Below are 27411 nucleotides of genomic sequence, written 5' to 3' on the forward strand. Positions count from 1 at the left end.
CTTATCCTCAGGTGGGTGAACTTTCTGTCCCTTGTCCCCTGCCCTCGTTTGTGTTGGGCCAGCCTCCCCTCCACACTGCAGGGCCTGCACTTGACCTGGAGGTTGGCTAGGGCCCCAGAGGCCCCATGTCCAGTCTGCAGAGGCAGTCCCAGGCCTCTGTGGAGACTGCCTGACCCAGCACCGCACTCCCAAGCACACTCCTGCCTAGGTTCCCTGATTTAGCTCCAGCAGCCTGACAGCCCCCAGAACAGCGCCAGCCCTGCTGTGCCACGGCCCCCCTGCTCTGCTCCCAGGCTGCCCACCCCGGTTACCGCCTCTGTTGGTTTCTCATTGGCACGTGTGGGAGGCCAGGCACACCAGTCTGCCAGAACCTCTTCCCAAACCCTCCTCCTAACCGGTGCCAGGCGCCCGTGTGGGTCAAACCACTGATGCCAGGTCGGGCAGCTGGCTGGCAAACTGGCCACCTGCTCGGCCTACAGAGCGTAAAGTTTTTGTTTTGCTTTGCCTTTTTTTTTAATATAAATTGGATTTTTCTTTCTTTTTTTCTTTTTTCTGGTGATACTACTCTAATTTCTCTTTTTGATCTTCAGCTTTGTATTTTTTTTTTAACATCCTTATTGGAGTATAATTGCTTTACAATGCTGTGTTAGTTTCTGCATCATAACAATTGCTTTGCCTTTTGAATCCCGTTGCTGAGAAATTCTGGAGAGAGGCTAGCCCAGCCTGCGCTGTTAGACGCAGTCACTGAAGCCCAGAGAGGAGTCAGGCTCTGTGAGGGCTGTGCTCATTGGCTGGGAGCATGGGGGTTGGCACTGGATCTGCCAGGTCCGGTGAGGGTTTAGTACTGACTCGCCCTAACGGTCTGCTCTTTGGGGGCCCCTGTGGGTGCGGATCACAGGGGAGTGAGGTGCAGGTTGATCAGTACTTTGGGATTTGCTAAAGAGGCAGAATGGCTGGTGAGTCCAAGTTCTGGAACTGACTATCAGCTCAGCTGTGTGACATCAGTGTCTCAGTACCCTCATCCCCTTCCCTGTCCCCGCGCCTCATGCTCCAGTCCCGGGAAGGAGCCACATGCCAGACATACGACGATGTTCTTCAACAACACTGAGTCTTCCCTTGTGTTCCTGCTGCCTGAGCTACCCTTTCCAACTCCTGCTTGTTTCAAGATTCAGGCCAAGCTCCATGTGGCTCTTGGTGCCCTTCTTCCCTGCTTCACTCCTGCTCCTTGACAGTGGAATTCACCTGCCTGTGCACTCCCTCACCCTCACCCTCACCCTCTTTACAGCACCTGGGATACCTGCTGCCTCCCATTATCCACCTGTCCATGTACGCTTTAAGCTTGTGAGCCTCCCAGAGGTGGCGGCTGAACCTTATTCACCTCCACACCTGCACACCTGTACAAGGTCGGGCGCAGTCAGTGTTTGTGAAATGTTTGCTGAATATGGGCTATGCTCAGAAAACAAAAAGGGACAAATATTTTCAGTGATATCTATTATACTAAGGCTTTATTTATTTATTTATTTATTTTTGTCTGCTCCACACGGCATGCAGGATCTTACTTCTTCGACCAGGGATTGACCCTGTGCCCCCTGCAGAGGAAGCGTGGAGTCCTAACCACTGGACCGCCAGGGAATTCCTCTCCTAAGGCTTTAGAAAGCATCAAATGTATGTAATTATGGAGAACCATGTGGAAATAATACTATTAAACTTAGAAATTAAACTTGGTTAAAAATATCATAATATAGAAATGATCTGAAAAGCTATTAATGAGTTACTGATCTTAACAAAATGAAACCTCATTTTAAATATTTTAAAATACATTCTACTTATTGAAATTGTAATAACTCTTTTAAAGGTCCAGATGTCTTGGGCAATTCTTGAGCATGAATATTCTTGAAATGTGTTAAACAATTTTTTTCTCAGAGAGAAAGAAAGAAAGAAGGAAAGAGAAAAAAGGAAGGATGGAAGGAGGGGAGGAAGGAAGGAAGAGAAGAAGGGGGAGGGAAGGAAGGAATAGGTTGTCAGAAACAGCCCTTCAATGGGTCATCATACTCAGTATACCATTAGGGCAAATGATATCATCTCTCTGGGTCTTAGCTCCTCCATCAAAAGCTAGAACTGGGCTTCCCTGGTGGCGCAGTGGTTGAGAATCCGCCTGCCAATGCAGGGGACACGGGTTCGAGCCCAGGTCTGGGAAGATCCCACATGCCGCAGAGCAGCTAGGCCCGTGAGCCACGACTACTGAGCCTGCGCGTCTGGAGCCTGTGCTCCGCAACAAGAGAGGCCACGACAGTGAGAGGCCCGCGCCCCGCGATGAAGAGTGGCCCCCGCTCACCGCAACTAGAGAAAGCCCTCGCACAGAAACGAAAACCCAACACAACCGAAAATAAATGAATAAATTAACTAATTTTAAAAAAAAGCTAGAACTAGTTGCTATAGAGAGAGAAGTGCTGGGTGTTGGCAGAGGGTCATTGTATTATTTTTCAATTTCCCTGGGCCCAGCAATGGAGAGAAGCTTTCTCTTTTAAGGAGGACCACAAATTTATTAGCAATGAGAGAAATCTAGGACAAGGAGCATGTCCTAGGGGGCTTTTGATACGAGGTTGGTCTAAAGTCAGGAAGCCTTTGGGTCCTGACATTTAAAACCAAGGCTCTTCCTTCCCTGAGCTTCAGTTTCCAAAATGAAGGAATTGGACCCATGAGTCTAAACTCACTTCCCACTTCCACAATCTGTGGACCCACCTCTGGCACGCTGATGGTGAAAAAACAAAAGATCATGTCAGGGCCAGAGAAAGTTTCAGGGCCCAGGCTTTACAGGACACATATCCCCATTTCTCACAGCTCCCCTAAAGCTGCAGAGCCAGATAGTTCAGCCAGCTGCTGGGACCTCTGATTATCCTCTCCACATTTTGGATCCTTTTTGTTCTTTTGTGCCTGGAAATCATTCAGCTCATCTTTGACCTCTCGGCATTTCCTCATATGTCAAAACAGCTGTTGGAAAGTGAAGTGGTTGGATCTAAGCAGCTGGGGAAGAGTTGTTTGTTTTAATGCTGGAGACTCAAGAAATGCACATGCTCCTTTTGTGGGTTACATTAAAGCATATCTGCAGGTCTTTTTTATCATTCTAATTACAAAATAGCTTAGCAGTGTCTCTGAAGCAAAGGGTGGGAATGATAGCCAGAAGTCCTGAATTCATGCTGTAGCACAGCTGGAAAAGGACAGGATGCTTCTGCATGAGCACGTGAATGTTCACATTGATGGCTGAGGAGCCAGGATTTAGGGACCAGAGCCTTGGGAATGGTAGTGGGTGCCACCCCCTCTCACTGCATCGACAACCCCAGGCTAGGTCACATCCCTCAGGCTTTTCACATGGGCTTCTGCTCAACTACACCTCCCCTGTCCTGTGGGTTAGGTTTTTGTGAGATGGTTTAGACCAAGCATGTTAAGTGGGACCATGACAAATGGAGAGACAGTGAAGTGCAGGCCACGCTAAGAGGAGCTCTCACAAGACTAGCATTTCGGTCAGCTTGGTAGGTAAGTATAAGCAGAACTCCTGAGGACTCAGGTGGGTTTTCTCTTTATTAGTGCCCAGGAGGCGAGGGGACCAAATACCTCAGAGTCTGGTGTTTGAGATCTGAAACCTCTCGGGTGGCAGAGGGGAAACTAAGGCATGAGCAGCTACTTGCCTCAGGTCCCACAGCAAGTGGGAGGGAAGGCGAGGGTGGCAGCCCAGGGTCTGGCCTGGCCTGCTCCTCTCCCTATCCCACCGTGCGGCCTCCTGGGGCTCCCTCTTCAAGCCTCAAGCAGACCAGGGCTGGCAGGAGCACAGAGCTCATGAAGCAGGGAGAGTGTGCTGTTATCCACAGAGGCCTAGAATTGTGGCCCTTCAGGAGGAGCTAAATGACATGGAAATTCCTTGGGCCAAGAAACAGACCAAGCAGACACTTCTCTGTGGGTGGGTGGGGATGTCACATGTCTTGGATCAAAGGCACATTTCATGTGATCTCTGTAGGCCACTGTTTGGCAAACCGTGCAGGGCCAGGCAGAGGAGCGAGCTCTGGCCTGGGAGGTGGGGGACCTGGCTGCCTGGTGTGGGTCTCTCTCTGCCTCAGCCTCTGCCCATTCAATATGACTACTTACTCTATGCCAAGGGCTTTCACACATTTTGTCTCATTATATCCCAGTGTCGTGTGCTCCAGGCTCCATCGCCAGCCCTCCTGTGGGCCCAGGGTGTGGACACGCACAATGGAATGCTCCTTAAAGCCCCTCTCATCATAGTCACAAGCCGCCCTGCCAGTGAGGAGCTGGCTACCTACTTTGAGATTAGGCAACTGAGGCCCAGAGAGTGTAACCACACGTATTCCAAGTGTAGCCAGAATCTGAACCCAGGTCTGTCTGACTCTTGATCTGTGCCCTTTAACCCGAGCATTCTGCCTCTCAAGGAGAAAGCACCAGAAGGCCAGACCTCTTCTTACTGTCCACTGTGTCTCTGAGAGTACTCAACAACATCTGTGGCTCTTATGACCAGAGGCTGAGAGGGTCAGACACGAGATCGGAGCTGTCCCTGAGGAGCCCAAGACTGGTGGGGCATGGGCAGTAGGGAGAGGATGCCCAGAGAAACCCCTCAGGGTGCCAGGGGCAGAAGCAGGGCTCTTCTTCCTCTCAGGCTGCCCGTATTGAGGGTGTTGAGTAAGGTACAGCAGGAGTGGGTGAGGTGAGATTGCCCTGTGCATATCCGCCAACAGTGTTAGTGAGTCAACCCAATTGTAAGTCAATGTGCTGCCATGGTAGCTGCTAAGACTAGAATGCCAAGCTGCAAGAAGGAATAGAGTGAGTGCAAGACTCTGGGCATCCAGAGAAGTGGACAGAGGATCCCTCGGCCCAGCTCCCCCCAGGGCTCCACCCTCTGATGGAACTCATCCTCAGCCCCATGTGGGACCTCTCCTGGAGCCATATGCCACAGACAACATGGCTGCTCCCTCACTCCCACCAGAGGTGGCCAGCTGCCCAGATCCCAGCCCAGCACCACAAAGGAGGAAGAAACTTCGGCAAACAGGAGCTAGAGGGGAGCTGCCAGGGGGCGGTCCTGAGGGGGGTTGAGCAGAGGCTCCTGGCCGGGCTGCCCAGAATGGGGGCTGCTGTATCCCCCAGAAAGGCTCAGCCCGCTCATAGGAGCTGGGGACTCTCACACAATGCTGATGGGAAGAGGAAGACAGGGGGGTGTTAGAACCAGAACCAGCCGTGGGAACCCAGGTGGCCACGTGGAGGGGGCTTCAGGTGGGTATGATTCCTCATCTTGAAGTTGATCTCTGACATCCAAGGTTCTGGAGCCTGGAGATCAACAAGGTCCCAGGTAAGGTTCTTCTGAAAAGCCCCAGGGTCCTGGTGGGTGCCTGACCACACCATCTATTCTGTGGCAGGAGTTGGGGTGGTGGCGGCACAAAGGAGAGGTGTGACTCATCAGGAACCCACAGGTTGGTGGAGCAGATCATAGAAACCCCACATGACCAGGACTTGTGCCTCTGGACATGGTGAGCCATGGTGGGGATGCTTTCAGCCAAGGAAGGGCCGTGCCCAAGCTGCGTGAGAGTGTTACTAAGTGTCTTCCTAAGTAGCTTCTGCTTGTTCAGGGGACTTGTTACTAAGTTTTCCACTTGTGACAGGTAAAGCCAAGGGCATAATTCGGAATGAAAAATTTGAGACTAAGGGAAAAAATTTCTCCACATAAGAAAGCATGTGGGAATTTCCAATGTACTGAGAGTGTGGAGAGGAGGGAAGGACTCAGGATGGAGATGTGCATCTCATCGACAAGGCAATGGATAGATGCAAAGGAGAGAGATGGCTGGAAAGGGCCTCCCTGTGGCAGGAATGATCAATGAACTTGAGCACCAGTAACGTCGGCAGGCAATTTTAAGTTGTTTCTTGTTCTATGATGTCTCCTCAGCTTTTGTGCTAGTGGTGCTTTGGGGAATGAGCAAGATGGGGTACTGGGGACTGGCGTTGTCCAAAGAGTGAGATGGAGACATGGTGTGATGGTTAACTTTATGTCAACTTGGGTGAGCCACAGTAATTAGATCAAACACGTTGCTGTGTAGGTACTATTTAGAGGAGGTTAACATTTAAATCAATAGACTTTGATTGAAGGAGATTATCCTCCATGGTATGGGTGGGCCTCATCTAATCAGCTGAAGACTTTAAGAAAAAGATGCACCTCCCCCGAGAGGAGAGGGGATTCTGCCAGCAGACTACCTCCTGATTTAAACTAGAATCCATCTCTGGGTCTTCAGCCTGCCGGCCTACCTTTGCAGATTGTGGACTTGCTAGCACGCACAATTGTGTGAGCCAATTCCTTAAGATAAACCTCTCTCTCTCTACAAGCCCCCCCACCCCCTGGCCATCACCACACGTATGTGTACACATCCTACTGGTTCTGTTTCTCCAGAGAACCCTAACTAATATATATAGTTAAGAGACAACCAGAGGGGGCCAAGTGGAAGGTATTATGGAAGTTTGAAACCAGAGGTGGCAGGCAAAGGCAAGGATATGTAAATCCCCCACCCCACGTACAAAAATCTTGAGAAATATTCGGCAGGAGACCGAATTTCTTATCAAAGGCAGGCTAGAGGTGCGTGAAGCACATTCAGCAAGGGGAACACAAACCACTCTAGGCACCCTAGGCGGGAAGGGATTGGATCAGAGCAGGGAGACCTTACGCAGTCACTGGGAGGGTTATAGTAGTGGGCTCCAGGCCGGCCTCCAGGAAGAATCGTCAGGATGACACAGACCTGATCCCCGGGGTTACTACAGCCTCGGAGACACCACCTGGCTCTGCTTAAATAGAAAAGTCAAGGTGCCACTGCTGCCACCACCGCCGTGTAATGCCCTGTGTACTAAAGAACTGGAGGGCTTCCCTGGTGGCGCAGTGGTTGAGAATCTGCCTGGCAATGCAGGGGACACAGGTTCGAGCCCTGGTCTGGGAAGATCCCACATGCCGCGGAGCAACTGGGCCCGTGAGCCACAATTACTGAGCCTGCGCGTCTGGAGCCTGTGCTCCGCAACAAGAGAGGCCGCGATGGTGAGAGGCCCGCGCACCGCGATGAAGAGTGGTCCCCACTTGCCACAACTAGAGAAAGCCCTCGCACAGAAACGAAGACTCAACACAGTCATAAATAAATAAATAAATAAATAAAAAAAAAAAAAAAAAAAAAAAACCAAGAAAGATACTAAATTTATAAAAAAAAAAAAAAAAAAAAGAACTGGAGAACAGACAGGGTGCGCAGCTGCAGGGAGACTGTGGGTTTCCCTGACCTCACTGCCGCCGGCCGGAGGAGCAGCAAGCAGGGGCAGGGAAATGGAGCTTCCTCGCTCTGACTTCCAAAACTCACACCGGTGCACCTAATGGATGGCACCTACTTCACATCCACAACTCTCACCACAAGAGGGTCTGGGGGAATGTGGTCTTAAGGTGTCCAGACCCTCCAACTAGAAGGACTGGGTGGAAGTTGAGCGAGCCACCCGGTGGGACTCTCCAGGGCACAGTTCTGGGGATGTGGAGGCTCTGGGAGTGCACACACAGGGAAGTGAGGCCCACACAGACAGTGCTATCCAAGAGCACGTGGAAATTCAAGACAGGGTGAATAAGCCGGGACCCAGCCACGCCTGCCTTCCTAGGTGCAGGGCACGACGGAGCACAACTGCTTGGAGCGAGAAAACATGTGGAAGACGGAGAGCCATAGAGGGAGACAGGGAGTTTCACTCGAAATGCAGTTGAGATCATATCTTGGCTTTGTTCCCCACGAATGCACAGTTATTTGTATTTCAGCATAACATCCTAGCTCCCAGGACCTGGTTAACAAAGGCAGCGAGATGCATTCCCCCAGAGGCCAGCCAGATGGAAAGCCCAACGGAATCTCACTTTGAAGTGTTCTGTGTTATCTGACTCATTTGCAAAAGAAATGAGCTTTATGGGATGTTCAAATGTTCCCAGAAAAACCAGTTGCCCCCAAGTGAGAATAAAGTTATAATCTCTCCTTCACCTTGTGTGCTGATGTACACAGGCTGTTAGAATCAAAATATGTCTCCTCCTCGGGCTCTGTAGGGTCTGGGTGGGAGGCGGAATCAAAATAAAAACACCTCGGATCAAGAAATGATGGACTTGTTTCTCCCCCACTTTGACAGTGGAATCAGAACGGCTGTATGGCTGGTCCAATGAATTACACCCTCATTTGTCATTAGGATAATGCAAAAGAGTTGACTAGATATGCTGGGTCATACAGCCTCTAAAGCTCTGTGGTGTCTGGGGATGAGCTCAGATAGATTTGGAATCAAATCTCAGCCTTGCTAATTTCCAGGTGTCTGACCCTAGAGAAGTAGCTACTGCCCTCTGAACCTCAGTTTCCTTTCCTGTAAAATAAGCATTGAAATGTTGATGTCACAGTGTGGTTCTGAGGGTGTTAAGGGGATTCAGAAACCACAAAGGGCTGCACATGCGTTAAGATCCCTCCCTCTACACACCTAGTGAACCTATCGCCCAACCCACCTTGCCTTCCCTGAATACAAGGAGTAACGTCCCTCTTCGTGCTTTTGCTTGTGCTGTGCCCTCTGCTCAGAATGCCTTCTCCTGCCTATCCTTGCCAACATCCACTCTTACCCTTTTTTGGAGGTGGAAACAGAGTAGACATTGCCCATTACTGATTAGGGAGGTGGAAAATGGTGTGGAGGCTTGGTTCTGTTCACTTCTCAGTAGCCCAGCATCTCAGGGCACCTGGAAGATTAGAGCTGAAAAAGCCTCAGGGATCATCCAGTCCAACTTCTCACAGATGACACAGCAAGATGGAGGCCCTGAGAGGCCAAGGTATATACCCCACCTGTGCAGGGTGGGTGAAGGAGGCCTGTCGTACCCAGGCCACTTGGCAGTGCCTGCATTGGCAAAGTTCCTGGGCCTCTTCTGTTTCCTCATCATATTAGTCAGGGTTCTCCAAGAAGCAGAACCAATAGGATGGATATTATGGAGACTAGACAAGCCCCAAATCTGCAGAGCCGATGTCCCAGTTTGAATCCCAAGGCCAGCACACTGCTATAGAGCCAGTTCGAAGGCCCTCTGGCACAAGTCTCTCTTACTCAGGGAAGGGTCAGCCTTTTTATCATTCAGGCCTTCAACTGAATGGATGAGGTCCACCATGTTAGAAAGGGCAACTTGCTTGATTCAGTCTAGTGATTCAAATGTTAACCTCATCGAAACACACCCTCTCAGAAACACCCAGAATAATGTTTGACCAAATGTCTGGTCACTCCATGGCCCAGTCAAGTTGACGTACAAAATTAACCATCATACTCAGGAAAGTTGAAAATCTTTCACGAGTTAAGCCAGCAGGGTGTGTCTATGAGATGGATATTTAAAACACTAAGTAATTTGGAAAGGGGTGGTTTGGACTTCTTAAAAATTTAAATATTTCTAAGTAAGAATTCTGATTAAAAACGGCACTTGGGTGGTACTCCCCGTCCCTACCCCACCCCTATATTGTCACTAACACAATGATGAAAACAGAGCATTCCTCACACTACCAGGTATGACGAAGGTGCACAGAAAACTTACTTCCCAAATCTGAGAGAACACTCAACTAATGATAAGACATGTAAAGGAGATGGAGAAAACCTTCTCAGGCTCATCTCAGGAAATGCAGAATTGCTTAAAATAGACAGGAAGCCCCTTCAAACCTCCTCTACCATCTGACCCTTGAAAAACCTACAGTCACACAAGTTCAGTGAGGGCTGCTTTTTGGGGTGGCCACAACTTCAGTGCCCACCCAACAAACACCATCTTCCTGCTTAATTTGTGCCCAGAATCTCAAAGAAAACAGCCTTGTAAATCTCAGGGGAGATTAAAGCAACAATGAGATACCATTCACACTCACCAGATTAGGGGGAAAAACCTGACAATATCAAGTATTGGGAGGGTATGACCTCATCAATAACCTTCACACCTCAAAGGCTAGTGGTATATTCTCTGTCATCTTCCACGACTTATCAAAAGTACTTGACACGAGGGGAGGGATAGATTAGGAGTTTGGGATTGACATGTACACAGTGCTATATTTAAAATAGATAACCAAAAAGGACCTACTGTATAGCACAGGGAACTCTGTCAATATTCTGTAATAACCTAAATAGGAAAAGAATTTTAAAAAGAATAGATAATGTGTACATGTGCAACTGAATCACTTTGCTGTACACCTAAAACTAACACAACATTGTAAATCAACTATACTCCAATATAAAGTAAAAATTGAAAAAAAAAAGAAAAAAACAAAGACTACAAGGGTCAGGGCAAAAGAACTCAGGAAGCCAACTTGAAGAGGCTTCTACTAGCCAAAGATGGGACAATTTGAATATCAAAAAAATGACCATCACGGATTGGTAAACTTATTGGCAAACTTATGGTTACCAAAGGGGAAGGTGGAGGGGAGGGGTAAATTAGGAGTTTGGGATTGACATATACACACTCCTATATATAAAACAGATAACCAACAAGGACCTACTGCATAGCACAGGGAACTCTACTCAATATTCTATAATAACCTACATGGGAAAAGAATCTGAAAAAGAATGGTTATATGTATATGTATAAGTGAATCACTTTGCTGTACACATGAATCTAACACAACATTGTAAATCAACTATACTCCAATTTAAAAAAAACAAAAACAAAACCAAAAAACTTGACACAGTTGACTGGTCCCTTTTCTTGGAAAGACTCTTCATCTGGCTTCCTGGAAACCACACTCTCCAGGTGTCCCCCTGCTGGATACTGCCTCTTAGTCTTCTTTTCTGGTTCCTCTTCTTCCCCCATTTGTTACCACTGATGTGCCCCAGGGCCCGGTCCTTGGACATTTTCTCTTCACTATCCACACTGAGATGATCTTCCCGGTCTCACAGATTCAATAGCATCTAGTTGCTAACAATTCCCAAATTTAAATCCACACCCAAAGTCTCTCCCAAACCCCAGGCTTGGATTTCCAACAGCCAACTCAACATCTCCACTTGGATATCTAAGAGTTGTCTCAAATGTCTAATGTCCAATACTGATGTCCCAGTCATCCCCCAAAGTGTGCTACACACAGCCCTCCCTCTCTCAGTAAATGGCAACTCTATCTTCCAATGACTCAGGCCAGAGACCTTGGACTCAACCCGGACTCCTCATAGCAAATCCTGTTGGCTCTCCTTTCCACATGGATCCCAGATCTAATTTCTTCTCATCACCTTCATTACTACCACCCTAGTCCAAGCTACCATCTTTTCTTGCTTAGAACATCGCCACAGCCTATGATCTAGTCTCCCTCCTTCTACCCTAGTCTTCCTACAGCCTGTTATCCACAGACACCCAATGATCCTCTTAAAGCATAAATCAGATCATGGTACTTTTTTGCTCAAAACCATCCATGCTTGTCATTTCACTCAAAGTAAAAGTCAAGGTCTTTATAATCACTTTTGAGGTCACTGCAACTGGCTCTGTTACCTCTTTAATTATACCTCTACTTCGCCCCCTCACTCCACTCCAACACAGGTGTTACTGCTGTACTGTGAACCCTCCAGGCACTCTCATCTCAGGACCTTTACCCCTGCAGGGCCCCAGATCTCCACATGGCACACTCCCTCACTTCCTTCAAGTCTTTGCTCAAAATCCCCATCTCAGTGGGGCCCTGACCACCGGACCTCAGCTCCCCACTTTCCTTACTCTGCCTTATTTCTCTTTACAGCATTTCTCACTTTCAACTGTACTATGTAATTTATTTATTTATCAGGTTTATTGTCTGTCTCCCCCCACTGACATTGTCAGGAAGGATTGCAATCATCATTCGAAAGCTGACAAGGAAAAGCAAGACCAAGCAGCAGCCAGGAATTCAGCCACATACCAGCCTGGGTGAGGCCCCATGGTCACCACGATTGAACCCCAGATGTGCTATTTGTGCCGTTGGCTGCTGCTGCTGGCCCCGCTGGCCCTGAAAACTCAGTGTTGCCTCCATTCATGTCCAGAAGTGGACTTTCAAGGCTCCTACTTCTTTACCTCAACAGACCCTGTCCAACGCAGCTAAACAACTTGGCTGAACAGAGCGAGGCCGGGAAAGCAGATGTTAGGCACACTCAATGTCAAACATAGAAAGGGGATTCAGACACTGAGCAACCAAAGAAAAATGTCCACCATACTGGGGTATATTAGGCCATGAAGAAAGCCTCCACATTTCTGGAAAGTTGGAATTGTACGGGCTATCTTCTCTTATCATAATCTAATAAACCATAGCTGTTTGGTTGAACAGGCCAAATTCAATAATATACAAGTAGAAAAGAAGTTTATTTTTTCTCCCTGCTGTCTTTTCAGATTGGTTCTATGTTGATTACTTCTTCTCCAAACCTTGGATGAAATCTCAGCACGTGTGTCCCACATTTCCAGTCAACCTTGGATAAAACAAACAAACCAAAAAACCTCCATCTTTAGTCACAAAAATTGCCCTTTTTCAGTAATTAAAATGTGCCCCTTTTTTTCAGTTAAAGCTTCTCCCCTCCCTTGCTCAGTCGGAGCTGGGAAGCCTGTAGTGGGGGAGGTGGCATGGGTGCCTCTGTCACACTTCCCCTCCTTACTCTGCTCCCCCCAGCTTCCTGGCCTGCGGCTCCTGACCCCGCAGGTGAGGCCCAGAGGCAGCAGGTGTCAGGGGAGATGGCACAGCCTGATGTGGCTGCTGTTGTGTGGGTCAGTGTTGGTGTTCTCTGGGCCTGGTGGCACTTGTTGGGTTTCACAGAGATCTCCCCAGCTGGGACCCTGCCATTACAATCTCCAGGACAGGATAAAGCCTGTCTCTGGCTGGTAGCTTACATCTCCAACTGACTTCAACCCTGAGCCCTGGGCTATCCAGTGGTCCATTTCCCCCACGTTATCTTTGTTGGGTCTGTCGACCCTCCAAGGGGACTTCTGGGGCAAAGTCCCTAATAAGATGGCCCCAGGTCAAGTCTCCCCCTTGTAACCCACAGCAGGTCCATGAGAAAACATGTGCATCCTTGCCCCTTTCTGTTGGCAGAAATGAACTCGTTCTCTGTGCAGTCCTTTTTCTTTCGGCTCCTTCAGGTGGGCAGCCTCGGCCTCAGGGCTTTGCATCTTACAGGAGTCAGTCATTCCCAGTCCACTGCCCCAGGCTCTAGGGGACATATATGGAGATGAGGGGAACTATTCCTAGGCTCCCCCAGGTGAGGAAAGGGTAAATACTTCCAAGAACTTTCTCAGAGAAATGTCCTCTCCCAGACTCTTCACACTCAACCCTTTTATATAGTTGAGGTGGATGTTGGGCTAAGGTGGCCAAACTTGGTTTCCAGATGCTTCCTGTGCAAGAGCTGTAGAGACGGTCCGGCTTCTCACTTCAGCATGTGGGGGTTTTATTCCCAGGCTTTTAGGCTTCAGCCAAACTGAGAGGGAGCCCCTATTACAAAGGATTTATTTTAGCAATAAATAGGAAATAATATGGAAATGAAAACATATTCCATACAAGGAAATAAGAAAAATGAAAATATTACATATTAAAGCTTAGAGTCGATGTTGTCCTCAGAGAAAATTTCAGAGTACATTTTTTAAAGAAACAATAAAAATTAGTCACCTAAGTATTTAACTCAAGAAGTTAGAAAAAACAACAACAAAATAAAAAGAAAAACCTAGTAGACTGATTTAATAAAACCAAGAATAGTTTCTTCAAAAAGTCCAATAAATTATACGTACTGCAGGAAAAAGTAATAAAGATAAAAAGGGGGAAACAGAAAATACGGCATGACAACATGAGAGGGGTGACAAAACTAAAGATACTGATGAGATTTTATAGTTAGAAGAGGATGCTATGTATTCAATATATCTTTATGCTAGATGTCTCTAAAACTTGGGGAAATTGATAATCTTGTGAGAAAATATAAACTGGCAAAATTAACTAAAGAAAGAAAATGAGGAACTATGGAAGAAGACAACACAATTATTGAAGAACCATTACCAAATAAGGCTAAGAGCTCACACTGTTTTATGAGCAAATTTCTCTAAACCTTCAAGAAACAAATAATTCCCATGCTATTTAAACAGTTCCAGACCAAAGAAAAATATGGAAATCTTCCCAGCTCCTTCTATAAACCCAGCATATCACTGATTCCCAGCTCAACAGAAATGTCACAACAGAGCATGCTTGCCTATAGATTTTTAAAAATCCTAAATAAACCAATAGCAAATAAAACATAGAAGTATATTAAAATGATAATACGCCAAGCTGAAGAAGGTTTATTTCAAAAAGGCAAGAATGGTTTGATATAAATCTGTTGATATAATCCATTACACTAATAGGTCAAATGAGAAATATAACATGATTATCTTGAAAATGCAACAGAAGAACATAATTCAAACTCTACTCCAAATTTTAAATACTCGTAGTAAATTTGTCATAGAAAGATATTTCCTTAACTGAAATGAATATCTATCTCCCACCTAGAGCCAACATCACACCCGAAGTGAAATGCCCCATTGTGGGCAAGAACAAGACGTGAATGCCTGCGATTACCACCCTCATTTAACAGAGGACAGCTGATTGATTCTTAAACAAAGAGTATGAATAGCACAAAGAAGGAATCAAAGATGTTATTTGCAGATGATATAATTTTCTAGCTTGAAAATCCAAAGGCATCAACTAAAACCTATGCTAGAATGAATGAGAGTATTCAGGAAAGTGGTCAGTTACCCCCCGCAAAAAAAAAAAAAAAAAAGTCATTCTCAATACACTAGCAATAAACAAGGGAGAAAATCCAAAGGATAAAAAGAGCCCATTCACAAGAGTAGCAAAAATATGAATGACTCAGAAATTATTATAACAAGAAATGTACAGGATATATATAACAAAAGATGTAATGCTTTACTGAGAGATATAAAGACAAACTGAATAAATGAAAAGATATATCTTCAGCCCTTGTCTATTGCCACGCAGGCTGAACACTTCATGACTCTAATGTAATGGAGCCCCCTGGAATTGTGCAATGTGATGGTCTTGGACATATCATATTCCTGGGTAGAAAGATTTAGTAATATGAAGGTACCCATTTTCCCCAAATTTGTAAATTTAATAAAATACCAGTTGAAATCTAGCAGAATATTTGAGAACTTGGCAAAATGATTTTGAAGTTCACAAATGCAAGGATAGCCAAGAGCATTTTGAAAATAAATAGTAAATGAGGAGACTAATATTACCAGGTATGAAAACTTATTATAAAGTTTCAATAAAGAAAACATGGAGATACTTGTAAAAAAAATTTGGTACATTCAGCTCAATGGAACAGAGTAGAGTCCATATATAGATACAAATTTATATGCAAACTTAGTATATGATAAAGGTAACTTTTTAAACATGTATGTTGGGACTTGGGGGAAATGGATTACATTATAAGTGGTGTCAGGACTATTAGCTAACCATTTCGGAAAAAAAAACCTTTTTTTTTTAATAGCATAGACCAAAAAAATTTCATTTGTAGACAAGGTCTAAATGGAAAACATGAAGTGACAAGAAAATATGGGTGGATATTTATATTTTCCTGGGGTAGTTTAGGACTTTCATTTAAGACAATATCTTTATTATTTTAGGGATGGACAAACCATCATTCTTGCCACATGTTAAGAAAAAACATACAAAACTCCTAAATATTCCTAATTTATAATTATTCATACAAGTGGAGCAAAAGTCCCATTGAAGCTCTCATGAAAGAGCAGGTTATAAACAGAAATATAGCTTTGTTTTAGAGGGTCATATAGAACTTTTTAAAAATTTGCTTCATTGAAGAATAATTTGCATATAATAAAATTTAGCAATTTTACTTGTACAATGAGTTTTTTTAACTTTAAAAAATTTATACAAAAAAAAATTTATACAATTTTTAAAGGTTACTTTCCATTTACACTTATTAGCAAATATTGGCTATATTCCCTGTGTTGTACAATATATGCTTGAGCCTAGTACCTCCCACTTTCCCACCTCTATACTGCCCCTCCCCCTCTCCACTGATAATCACTAGTTTGTTCTCTATATCTGTGTGTCTGTTTTCTTTTTTTGTTATACTCACTAGTTTGTTGTATTTCTTAGATTCCACGTATAAGTGATATCATACAGTATTTGTCTTTCTCTGACTTATTTCACTTAGCATAATTCCCTCCAGGTCCATCCATGTACAATGAGTTTTTAATTGAAATTTTATTGACATAATTATAGATTCATGTGTAATTGTAAGAAATACTACAGCAAGATCCCATGTAGCCTCTCCCCAGTTTCCTCCAATGGTAACATTTTGTAGTACTACAGTTAATATCATAAGTCATATTGACATTGGTAACATCCACGGTTCTTATACAGATTTCCCCCATTTTACTTGTACTCATTTGTATATGCGTTCTTAGTTCTATACAATATTATCCCACGTGTAGATTGGTGTATCCACCACCACAGTCAAGACACTGAGCAGTTCCATCACCACAAAGATCCTTCAAGTTGCCTTTTTATAACTATACCTATCTTCCCCCACCCCACGCACATACACTATAATAAGTTTTGGCAAACATATTCAGTCATGTAATCATCTCCACAATTATGATAGAAAACATTTCCATCACCCCCAAAAGTTCTCTCATGTCTCTTTGCAGTCAGTTCCCTCCCCTCATTCCTCACCCTAGGCAACCACTGATCTGCTTTCTATTACCGTAGTTTTACCTTTTCTAGAATATCATATAAATGTAATCAGCATCATGTTTTTGAAATTTATCCGTGTTATTGCAGGTAACAGTAGTTAATTCCTTTTATTGCCGAGTATTATATTCCATTCCAATGAACAGATATATCACATTATGTTTATCACTTCATCAGTCTACAGACAATTGGGTTGTTTCCAGTTCTTTATTATGAACAAAACTATGAATATTCAAGTCTTCATGTGAGTATGTTTTCATTTCTCTTGGGTAGATGCTTAAGAGTGTGACTGCTGGATCATATGGTAAGCATATGTTTCATTTTGGATAGTTTCTAAACCTATAGCTTCAAATTCACTGATTCACTGACTTCTTCAAAGTCTAACCTGGTATTAATGACATCCTGTGTATTTTCATTTTAGATATTATATTTCTCATTTCTAGAACTTCTATTTGGATCTAAAACTTTAAAAACTTCCATTCTCTCCTCATCTTGATCACTTTTCCCCTTTCTCAAAAATATGGATCATAACAGCTATCTCAATGTTCTTTGCTAAATCCACCATCTCTATTATTTCTTGGTTTGTTTATAATGATTAGTTTTCTATCTGATTATAGACCATATTTTCCTGCTTCTTGCCTGCCTGGAAATTTTTTATTGGATGCTGGACGTTGTCAATTTTACACTGTTGATTGCTGGCTTTAGTTGTATTCCTTTAAACACCACTGGATTTTGCTCTGGAGCCCAAATCAGTTGGATCTTTTCAAGGCTTGCAGCACAGCCTCTAGTCTAGGGTTAATTTGGCCTCACTATTAAGGTAATACCCTTCTGAGGACCCTACTCAATGCCTTGTGTATAAGAAGGTCTTTCCACTCTGGTTGGCGGGAACATAAAGAATTCCTAGCCCCACATGAGCTCCAGGAACTATTCTGCCTACTCCTTGTCTGGAAACAGACATCTTTGCTTAGGACTTTAAAGCATAACATTAAAAGCAGAAATTGTAAAGGAAAAGAGTGACAGATTTGACAACAGAAAAATTTAAAGCCTCTCTCTTTGTTTTTCTCTTAAATTCACTTCAATTCAGCTGCTGTTTCTCATTGATTTGCATGCCATTTGGTAGAGGGTGAACATCAGCGGGCCCTGGGTCTGGAGCCAGCTCTGCCTATCACTGTGCAACCAGAGGGGAAATTCTCCTCTCTGGGCCTCGGTCTTCTGATCTGGAACAGAGGGGGCTGGATAAAGTGTTCCCTGAGGCACTTTCAGCCCTAACACCCTACGCCCTGGCCCGGTAGTACCAGTTTCTTGGTCATCTCTTTGCCACTGTGATAACGGATTCTCGGGATCCCACATCCACCTCAAAGCAGCCTTCTTATTCCCATTTCCCTTTTTAAATATAATTTAGTTTTTATTTGATTTATGGACTCAGTCCCAGTCACTGAACTTCATTTGGCTTGGACGGCTTATTGATTTTCAATAACAGTGGAGCAGAAAAATAAAGAGATGACAGCAGCACTTGGCTGCAGACCCAGGGTGCGCTGAGAGAGGCAGGAATTAATCATCTCCAGTGTGATCACTCAGGCTGTCCCTGGCAGGACAGTGACCCAGGGAGCTCGGCCAGCCTGGGACAGCCCAACAAACCACACAAGGATTGTCTGCCTCTGATAACATGAGCTCACCAGACTGCCCTGCCTGGGTTCTCATTCCAGCATCACCTGATGTAAGTCAGTTACCCGTCCAGCTTCCTCACCTCTAAAGAGGGGGCTTTGACAGAGTTCCCAAGGCTAGCTAGAGGGAGACTGCACAATTTGGATCAACAGGGAGGATGTGATCATGTATAAAGGTGCCAACATTAAGTAAGTGAATGCAAAGATAGATGATAAAAGGTGAAGAGGATGCAGATGTGTTGACTATGCAGGTTGATTTCAGTGTGGCTTCTCTTGGCTGCCTGCAGCAGCCAAAAACAGCAAGGCTGATCTATTTTTACTTCCCTAAAGAAATGCATCAAGCTTTCTTTTGCCTCTGGACATTTGCACATGCTGTTCTCTGCACAATGTTCCAGCTTTCTCTTTGCCTGGCCAATTCCTGCTTCTCCTTCAGGGCTCAGCTTAGTTGCTGCCTTCTCTGGGAAGCCTTTCTTGATTCCCCCCACCCCACCCTTGGTTAGGTGCCTCCACCCCATGCTCCCCCAGATTTCTGTGCTAACCCTGGAAGGATATTCATCACACTGTATTATGAAAATTACATCAAGAATGTAATAGTTCTTCGTTACAGCAATAACTGTGGTCTATTTTCTTAACTGTATCTCCTACTTAACTCCCAGCTCTGAGGGCAGGGACTGTGCCTGCTTTGTTCATCCAGCATCCTGGTATATAAGAGATAATAAATATTTGCTGAATGAATGAAAGATAGCTGAAAAGAATGATTTTCAAAGTTACTCAGTGATGCAAAGAATATTTATTGACAATCAATTACATACTAACTTTGTGGGTAGGTGGTGAAGTCCATTAATCGCTTTATTTAATCCTCTCTACACCCTTTAATTCCATGTGTAGAAAAACACTCAGAGAGGTAAGGCGACTAGCCCAAGGTCACACAGCCAGGATCTGACCAGGAATCTGGGTCTCCTAATTCCTAACTCCAGTTCTGCCCCTTTCTCCCTAGGGGAACTCAACTGGTCCCTTCTCCTCCAAGGACTCCATAGTTTTCTCCTCTGTATGCTGAGTGGGTTGAACCAGACCAGTGGTTCTTAATCTTTGAGAATTGATGAAAGCTATGAACTGTAACCCCGGGGAAATGCACATATGCACTGAAAAATTACACACAATTTCATGGGTTCATAGACCCCCATAAAACCTAGCCACAGCCCAGAGCTCACCAATCATGGAGGCCTTGCCAGCTCTCATAGTCCCTGCACGATCTATGATTCACCCACTGACATCGGTTTTAGGAAGTGGCAAAATTTTTCCATTCATTTTTCAATGTCTCAACATTACCTCTCTTCCCCAGCCTGGCTGGCAGTAGTTCCTCCCTGCCGTGAGACCCCATTAGCCCCCAAACCCCAGGGCCTGCCAGACTGCGGCTGTCACACTGAGTCCTGCTCCTGATTTATTCTCCGTGGTGTCTCTCTGGATGAGAAGTTGTGCATAACAGCAGGACTCAGCCCCTGGTAGAAGAAATGGCCAAGTTCAATCATTAACAAATAAAACCACTACCGTTTAGTAATTCCCATGGTTCATGAAAAATGTGATTTCCTTGCTGCATCAAATGTGGAGGGCAGGAGATGTAAAGACAGTCCCACTTTGGTCTATGGAAGAAACCGTAACAATATAAATCAGCGAGATAGATAACCTTCTCCTCTATTCATTATCTGGGCAGGCCACCGCTAATGTGTTTGTTTTTTTAAATCCTCTGTTATCAGCCACTTTCCCCCTCAAGGATGGCTGCACTTGTCTGAAATCCACCAGGAACATTGCAGCAAAGAAATAGAACTTTCAGTTTTTGAAGATAACACAATTCTCTAGGATCTTAAATGCCAGGCCAAGAATTTTACATTACAGGCCAGTGAGTCTTACCTAGGGGCATCCAGCATGGGGCAGACCCCTGGTGAAGGTGCTGGTGAAGGTGATTTGACCAGAGGATCATGTTAGAAAGATCATTCTGACTGTGGATGAGGATCCATCAGAAGGACAGAGAGAAATGAGGGTGCAGGTTAGGGGTTGTGGGGAGAAGCCTGATTCCGTCAGGGGAGAGGTCTCCTCTTGTTCCTTACTGTTCCCACAATGGGGATGGCAGCATGCCAACTAAAACTATACACAGATAGGACACTCTGCCACCTTACATACCCTGGAGCATTCAAGGAGATGTAAGGGGAAGCTGCTGGTGGACTTTCTTGGAAGCCCCTTTGCCATTCTCCATGTCTTCTTTCTTCCTGTGTAGAATGCACTTGGGATGGCTGGCGCTATAGCTGTCTTCATGCAACCATAAGGAAAAGGTCAAGAGAACCACAAAAACCTCAATTCTGAAATGCTTGAATTGCTGAGTCAATGCCAAACACTGCCTGTTTCTGGACTCATTTTTTGAGAAAAATCCCTGTGGGGCATCAAATGGAGAAGTTACGTAGACAGGCGGATGGATAAGTCTGGAGCTCTGGAGATTCATGGGCACATACGTGGGGGTGATGGAAGCTGTGGGGTTGGGTGCAATGACTCAGGGTGTAGATAGATGATAGATAGAGAGTTAGATAAATAGATAGATAGATAGGCAGACAAGAAGATGGTCCTGGAGAACACCAACCTTCAAGGAACAGGCTGGGAGAAAGGTAACTGCAGATGCAGAGAGGGAACTGCCAGAGAGGGGACACCTGGAAATTGTGGGATTCTGGGGACCAAGGGAGGACAGGGACTCAGGAAGTGGTCAATAGTACACATGACAGAGGGCCAGAGGCCAACACCAGAGAAGAAGACTTGGTGGTGATCCTGATGAGAGCTGAAGAGACAGCACTGATGAACCCCTCCTGAAACGTCAATGTCAGTCTGCCAGAGGACTCCACTGTGCCCCCAGAACCCCCCTGTAGGACTGTGGCCATCTCATAGCCTTGTAGCTCCTAGGAATCTACATAGAGAAGAAGACAATGGAAAGGGAATACTTCCTTACCTGACACCTTGACCAGGAGCTATTTTGGACATGACTACTGCACACATGCTTTCTCCCTGTTCCCAGCCTATATTCAGATGTGCATGTTGATCTTGTTGGATTTGATTCTTTGCTCAAAGGGAACACGGCTGGGTGTTCAACACTCGCTCTGCCTCATGCTCTGTGGGCCTCAGGCAACTCTCTTGACAAGCTGAAGGTAAAGCAGAGGCTAGAGCCCAGGCCTCCTGATTCCAAATCCATCAGGCCTCAAAACCCATGCATGAAACATTTCCTAGGTCTGGCTTTTAACAAACGTGTTGGAGGTTGGCATACTGCCGATGTTTTGTTGGCTCGGGCTGGGTACCAGGTTATTTTTTGCAAATTGGGTACTCTATCATGTAGAAAAACACTCTTTTTAGGGAGTAAAACATCTGGAGTTACACAGCATGAAAAAAGACTAAAGGTTACACACTCAACACACAGCTCTCAGGTTTTAATGATGCTCAAAGACTCAGAATGTTCAGCAAATCTGTTTCTTGTTGCTCTTTCAATGTTTCCCCTGGGGAGCCACCACTTATTTTTTTCTGTCTTGTTTAACCCAGTAGGATTCCTAGGGAAGGATGTATCTCCAAGAGCTTGAACAAACTCCCCAGGAAAGCCCCCAGATCTCACAGATTCTAAGTCACAAAAATATGCTTCTAAAAATAGAGTTTGCCTGGCAAGAACACAGGTCTTGGCCCACTCAACCCAGCCCCACAGTCAGCCTTTGTCTTGATATCAGGCCTGAAGATCACTGGAAAGAGCAGCCCATATTGAAGAGTGTTTGGGGACTTCTGCTTAAGGGCATAACAGCAGTCAGGAAGTCCAGCGATGAGTAGAAGGCTGGACACAGAACAGGGACCTGATAAAGGGGGAGCTTTACAAGGCTCTGAAAGCTTGGGCAGAGTTTGCCCAGAGATTTACAAAGTGCCAGTCTTGGAGTCAGAAACCCAAACTCCAGTTCCAATTCACTACTGACTGTCTGGATGCCCTTAGTGAGCCTCTTTCCCTCTTTGGGATTCAGTTTTCACATCTATAGAATAAGAATGGTAAATTCCAAAGCCCTACGTGCTTCCAGAGATGCTGTTGAAAGCTGTATAGATAAGAGAAAGAACCGATCCTCTGGTGAGGGGGCTCTGGCTAAACACGTCCAGACAGCCTGAGGGGCTCTGTGGGCAGCTACAGAAGGCTCTTCTGAGCAGAAGCACGTGATTTCCTCTGGAAAGGACTCTTTTTATTGAGGCCGTTCCATTTAAACGCGTGCTCATGAAGACTGTGGTGGGTTACTTCTCAGTGCCTGGGGGTAAACTGGGAACCGGCCGTCCCTCATCTCATCACCACAGGACTGAGCCTCAAAAACCCAAGTGTGGAAGAGAGATACCTGACTTTCTTTGGCTGCAGGGACTACAATTGATGGCCTGTGTTTGATGTGATTAAATATGGCAAAAAGAGAAAAGAGATGTGGTGGGGGGTTTGTGTCCAGAATTACAGAAATTGGCCTCATCTTCAGTCATCCAGTCAAGTCATCTCTCGTGCTTCTACGTGCAAGGGACAAACAAGTCTTTTGTGTTAAGAAAACAGCTTGTCTCTTGAGAACTTCTGAACCTTGTGAGTGTGTGTACCTGTGTGTGCATGAGTATGCATCTCTGGGGTGTGCGTTACAGGTATATGTGTATGCTATATGGGTGTGTATGTGTATGCATGTGCATTTATGTGTATGTGTATTTGTGTGTCCATGCATGTGTGTGCACTTGCATGTTTGTGTGTGTGCATGCATGTGTGTGTATATGTGTATATATATTCACCCTGTCTCACAAGGAAGGAGGTTTACTCAATTGCATCAGGGCCAGGGGATGATTTAATAAGCCCTGGATCTTCTTGTCCTATGTACATGGAAATGGCAAAGCCTTACCAAACCCGAAAGACTGATTAGTTCATTTTCAGGTTTTGCCGTGAATTGGTAGTTCCTGGAATGGCTAATGGCTCAGAGAGGCAGCATTTGCATCCAGCAATGTCAGAGTGGCTTTGGGAGTAGTGGCTAGGGGGTGATTTAGGATAGCTATTTGGAAACATCTACCATTTTCCAATAATGCTTGAGAAATTGCCTTTCCTGAGAAATTTCAGGAGGGCCCTGGAACAGTGATGGAGGAAGCCGGGGAAAATGCAGATTCCTCCTGTCTGAGCAGCATGGCTGCGGGCATCCAGAAAACCCAGTATTCCAAATACCTTCAGGCAGGTCAGCTGCATCGATTGTGCTGTTGCCCACCCCGATCTGTGCACGTGCTCATCTCCCTGCACCTCCCCCAGGTCACCCCCCTACATCTATCTGATGAAATTAGTACTTGAAATACAATAAAGTGATTAGTTCACTTGACTGTGACAAACATATTTAATCTTGACCAATCGATAGTATCAGAAAACCAGCACCATTAGTTAAATTATCCCCTGGACTCAGAGAAGCAAACAGCCTAATTGAAGAAGGCAAACTCCCAAGGCCTCCTCTCAGCCCAGGCACTTCCCACCTTGTGGGTTTGGAGGGCTCTGATTTGAACTTAAGCCGTAACCTGCTTTCTCTCCAGCCACCACTGCCTGCGTGTCAGTTTCCCCATCCATCAGTATACTGCAGAGAAGAAGAGGGGAGACTCTGGAACTAGACTCAGTTTAAATCAGCACCACCAACTAGTTGATCATGGGCGAGTAAACTAACTTCTCTGTGCCTCCATTTCTTCATCTGTAAAATGGGGGTATCAATACTAGTATCTGGGTCCTCAGGAGGGGTGGGTGAAAGAGGCATGGGCTGGATTCTCCTCCTGGCCCTATAGGACCACAATTTGACCACTTCAGCTCCTTCCCTCTCTGAGCCTCAGTCACCCCATCTATAAATGAGGAGGTGAGATGAGTCGATTGTAGAGGCTCCTATAGCCCTGATGTTCCATGAGCCTCAGAGCCTAACAACCTTGTTGATGTACATGAGAGTTACTAGAAGTGAGCCGGGGCCAGGAAGGCTAAGTGATCTCATAGCCCAGGGGAGGATGTCTTTGAGGCAACGTAACTAATCTTCGTGGACATGGCAGGGTGGGGAATAGGGAACCATGCTTTCTGGGTATGAAAGGAAATCAATTCCATTTCATTTCAGCCCAAGAACTCTCAAACACCTGATAACCACAGTGGGTCTGCTGGTACCAGGGGAAGGAAGTGTCTCACTCACTCACTCACTCATTCATTCATCCCATGTTTGCTAAGCATCATCGCTGTGGCAGACCTTGTACTGGGTGTTAGAGACACAGGGGAGGACCAGCCTCATCCTTTGTCCTTTGTCCTTTGTATCCAGGGACTCACAGACACATGAACAATCACCTCTAGTACGATGCTGTATTAGTTTCCAATGGCTGCTGTCACAAATCACTACAAACTTAGTGACTGAAAGCAATACGAATACATTATCTTATAGTTCTAGAGGTCAGAAACCCAATATGGGTCTCAATGGACTAAAATCAAAATATTAGGGGGACTGTGGTCCTTTCTGAAGGCTGTAGGGGAGAATTCAATTATTTGCCTTTCCTAGCTTCTAGAGGCTGTCTGCATTCCTTGGCCATGGCCCCACATCACTTGACCTCTGCATCCATTGTCACATTCCTTTTCTGTCTTTCACACTTCTGCCTCCTTCTTAAAAAAACTATGAGCAGGGCTTCCCTGGTGGCGCAGTGGTTAAGAATCCACCTGCCAATGCAGGGGACACAGGTTCGAGCCCTGGTCCAGGAAGATCCCACATGCCGCGGAGCAAGTAAGCCCATGCTCCACAACTACTCAGCCTCTGCTCTAGAGCCCGCGAGTCACAACTACGGAAGCCCACACACCTAGAGCCCGTGCTCCACAACAAGAGAAGCCACTGCAGTGAGAAGCCTGCACACTGCAACAAAGAGTAGCCCCCGCTCGCCGCAACTAGAGAAAGCCTGCGTGCAGCAACAAAGACCCAATGCAGCCAAAAATAAAATAAATAAAATTTTTTTAAAAAGCCCTTAAAATAATAATTAAAAACTATGAGTAATTGGACCCAGCTGGATAATCCAGGCTATTCCTCCCACCTCAATAGCCTTAACTAAATCACATCTGCAAAGTCCCTTTTGCCATGTAAGGTAATATATGCACAAATTTCAGGGATTGGGACCTGGACATCTTGTGGCAAGCACGGATGGGGGGGTCATTATTCTACCCAATACAGACCTAAAAGTGTCAAGGCTGGAATAAAAAGAAGACTAGGAGTCACAGCCAAGACTAAGTTTTCCCAGGAAGACTTAAGGGTTCCATTAGAAGTGGTTCTTGGGAACACTCGTACACTGTTGGTGGGAATACAAATTAGTGCAGCCACTATGAAAAACATTATGAAGTTTCCTTTAAAGACTAAAAATAGAACTACCATATAATCCAGCAATTCCACTCCTGGGTATATATCCAGAAAAAAAAGAAAACTCTAATTTGAAAAGATACATGCACCCCAATGTTCATAGCAGCACTATTTACAGTAGCTAAGAAAGACATGGAAACAACCCAAGTACCCATCAACAGACGATTGGCTAAAAAAGATGTGGTATCAAAAATCAACTCAGGGACTTCCACGGTGGCGCAGTGGTTGAGAATCTACCTGCCAATACAGGGGACACAGGTTCAAGCCCTGGTCTGGGAAGATCCCACATGCTGCGGAGCAACTGGGCCCGTGAGCCACAATTACTGAGCCTGCGCATCTGGAGCCTGTGCTCCGCAACAAGAGGCCGCGATAGTGAGAGGCCCGTGCACCGCGATGAAGAGTGGCCCTCGCTTGCCGCAACTGGAGAAAGCCCTCGCACAGAAACGAAGACCCAACACAGCCATAAATAAATAAATAAATAAATAAAAACTAAACCAAAAAAAACTTAACTAGTAACTTTCACGTTGTGCATTTAAAAAAAAAAATCAACTCAAAATTGATTAAAGACCTAAATGTAAGGGCAGAAACTATAAAACTCTTAGAGGAAAACATAGGCAGAACACTCTATGACATAAGTCACAGCAAGATCCTATTTGACCCACCTCCTAGAGAAATGGAAATAAAAACAAAAATAAACAAATGGGACCTAATGAAACTTAAAAGCTTTTGCACAGCAAAGGAAACCATAAACAAGACGAAAAGACAGCCCTCAGAATGGGAGAAAATATTTGCAAATGAAGCAGCTGACAAAGGATTAATCTCCAAAATTTACAAGCAGCTCATGCAGCTCAATATCAAAAAACAAACAACCCAATCCAAAAATGGGCAGAAGACATAAATAGACATTTCTCCAAAGAAGATATACAGATTGCCAACAAACACATGAAAGGATGCTCAACATCACTAATCATTAGAGAAATGCAAATCAAAACTACAATGAGGTGTCACCTCATACTGGTCAGAATGGCCATCATCAAAAAATCTACAAACAGTAAATGCTGGAGAGGGTGTGGAGAAAAGGGAACCCTCTGGCACTGTTGGTGAGAATGTAAATTGATACAGCCACTATGGAGAACAGTATGGAGGTTCCTTAAAAAACTAAAAATAGAACTACCATACGACCCAGCAATCCCACTTCTGGGCACATACCCTGAGAAAACCATAATTCAAAAAGAGTCATGTACCACAATGTTCATTGCAGCTCTATTTACAATAGCCAGGACATGGAAGCAACGTAAGTGTCTGTCGACAGATGAATGGATAAAGAAAATGTGGCACATATATACAATGGAATATTACTCAGCCATAAAAAGAAACGAAATTGAGTTATCTGTAGTGAGGTGGATGGACCTAGAGTCTGTCATGCAGAATGAAGTAAGTCAGAAAGAGAAAAACAAATACCGTATGTTAACACATATATATGGAATCTTTAAAAAAAAAAAAATTGGTTCCGAAGAACCTAGAGGCAGGACAGGAATAAAGACACAGACGCAGAGAATGAACTTGAGGACACGGGGAGGGGGAAGGGTAAGCTGA

Source organism: Balaenoptera physalus (assembly GCF_965194825.1).
Source record: "Balaenoptera physalus genome assembly, chromosome: 7".
Classification (NCBI taxonomy): domain Eukaryota; kingdom Metazoa; phylum Chordata; class Mammalia; order Artiodactyla; family Balaenopteridae; genus Balaenoptera; species Balaenoptera physalus.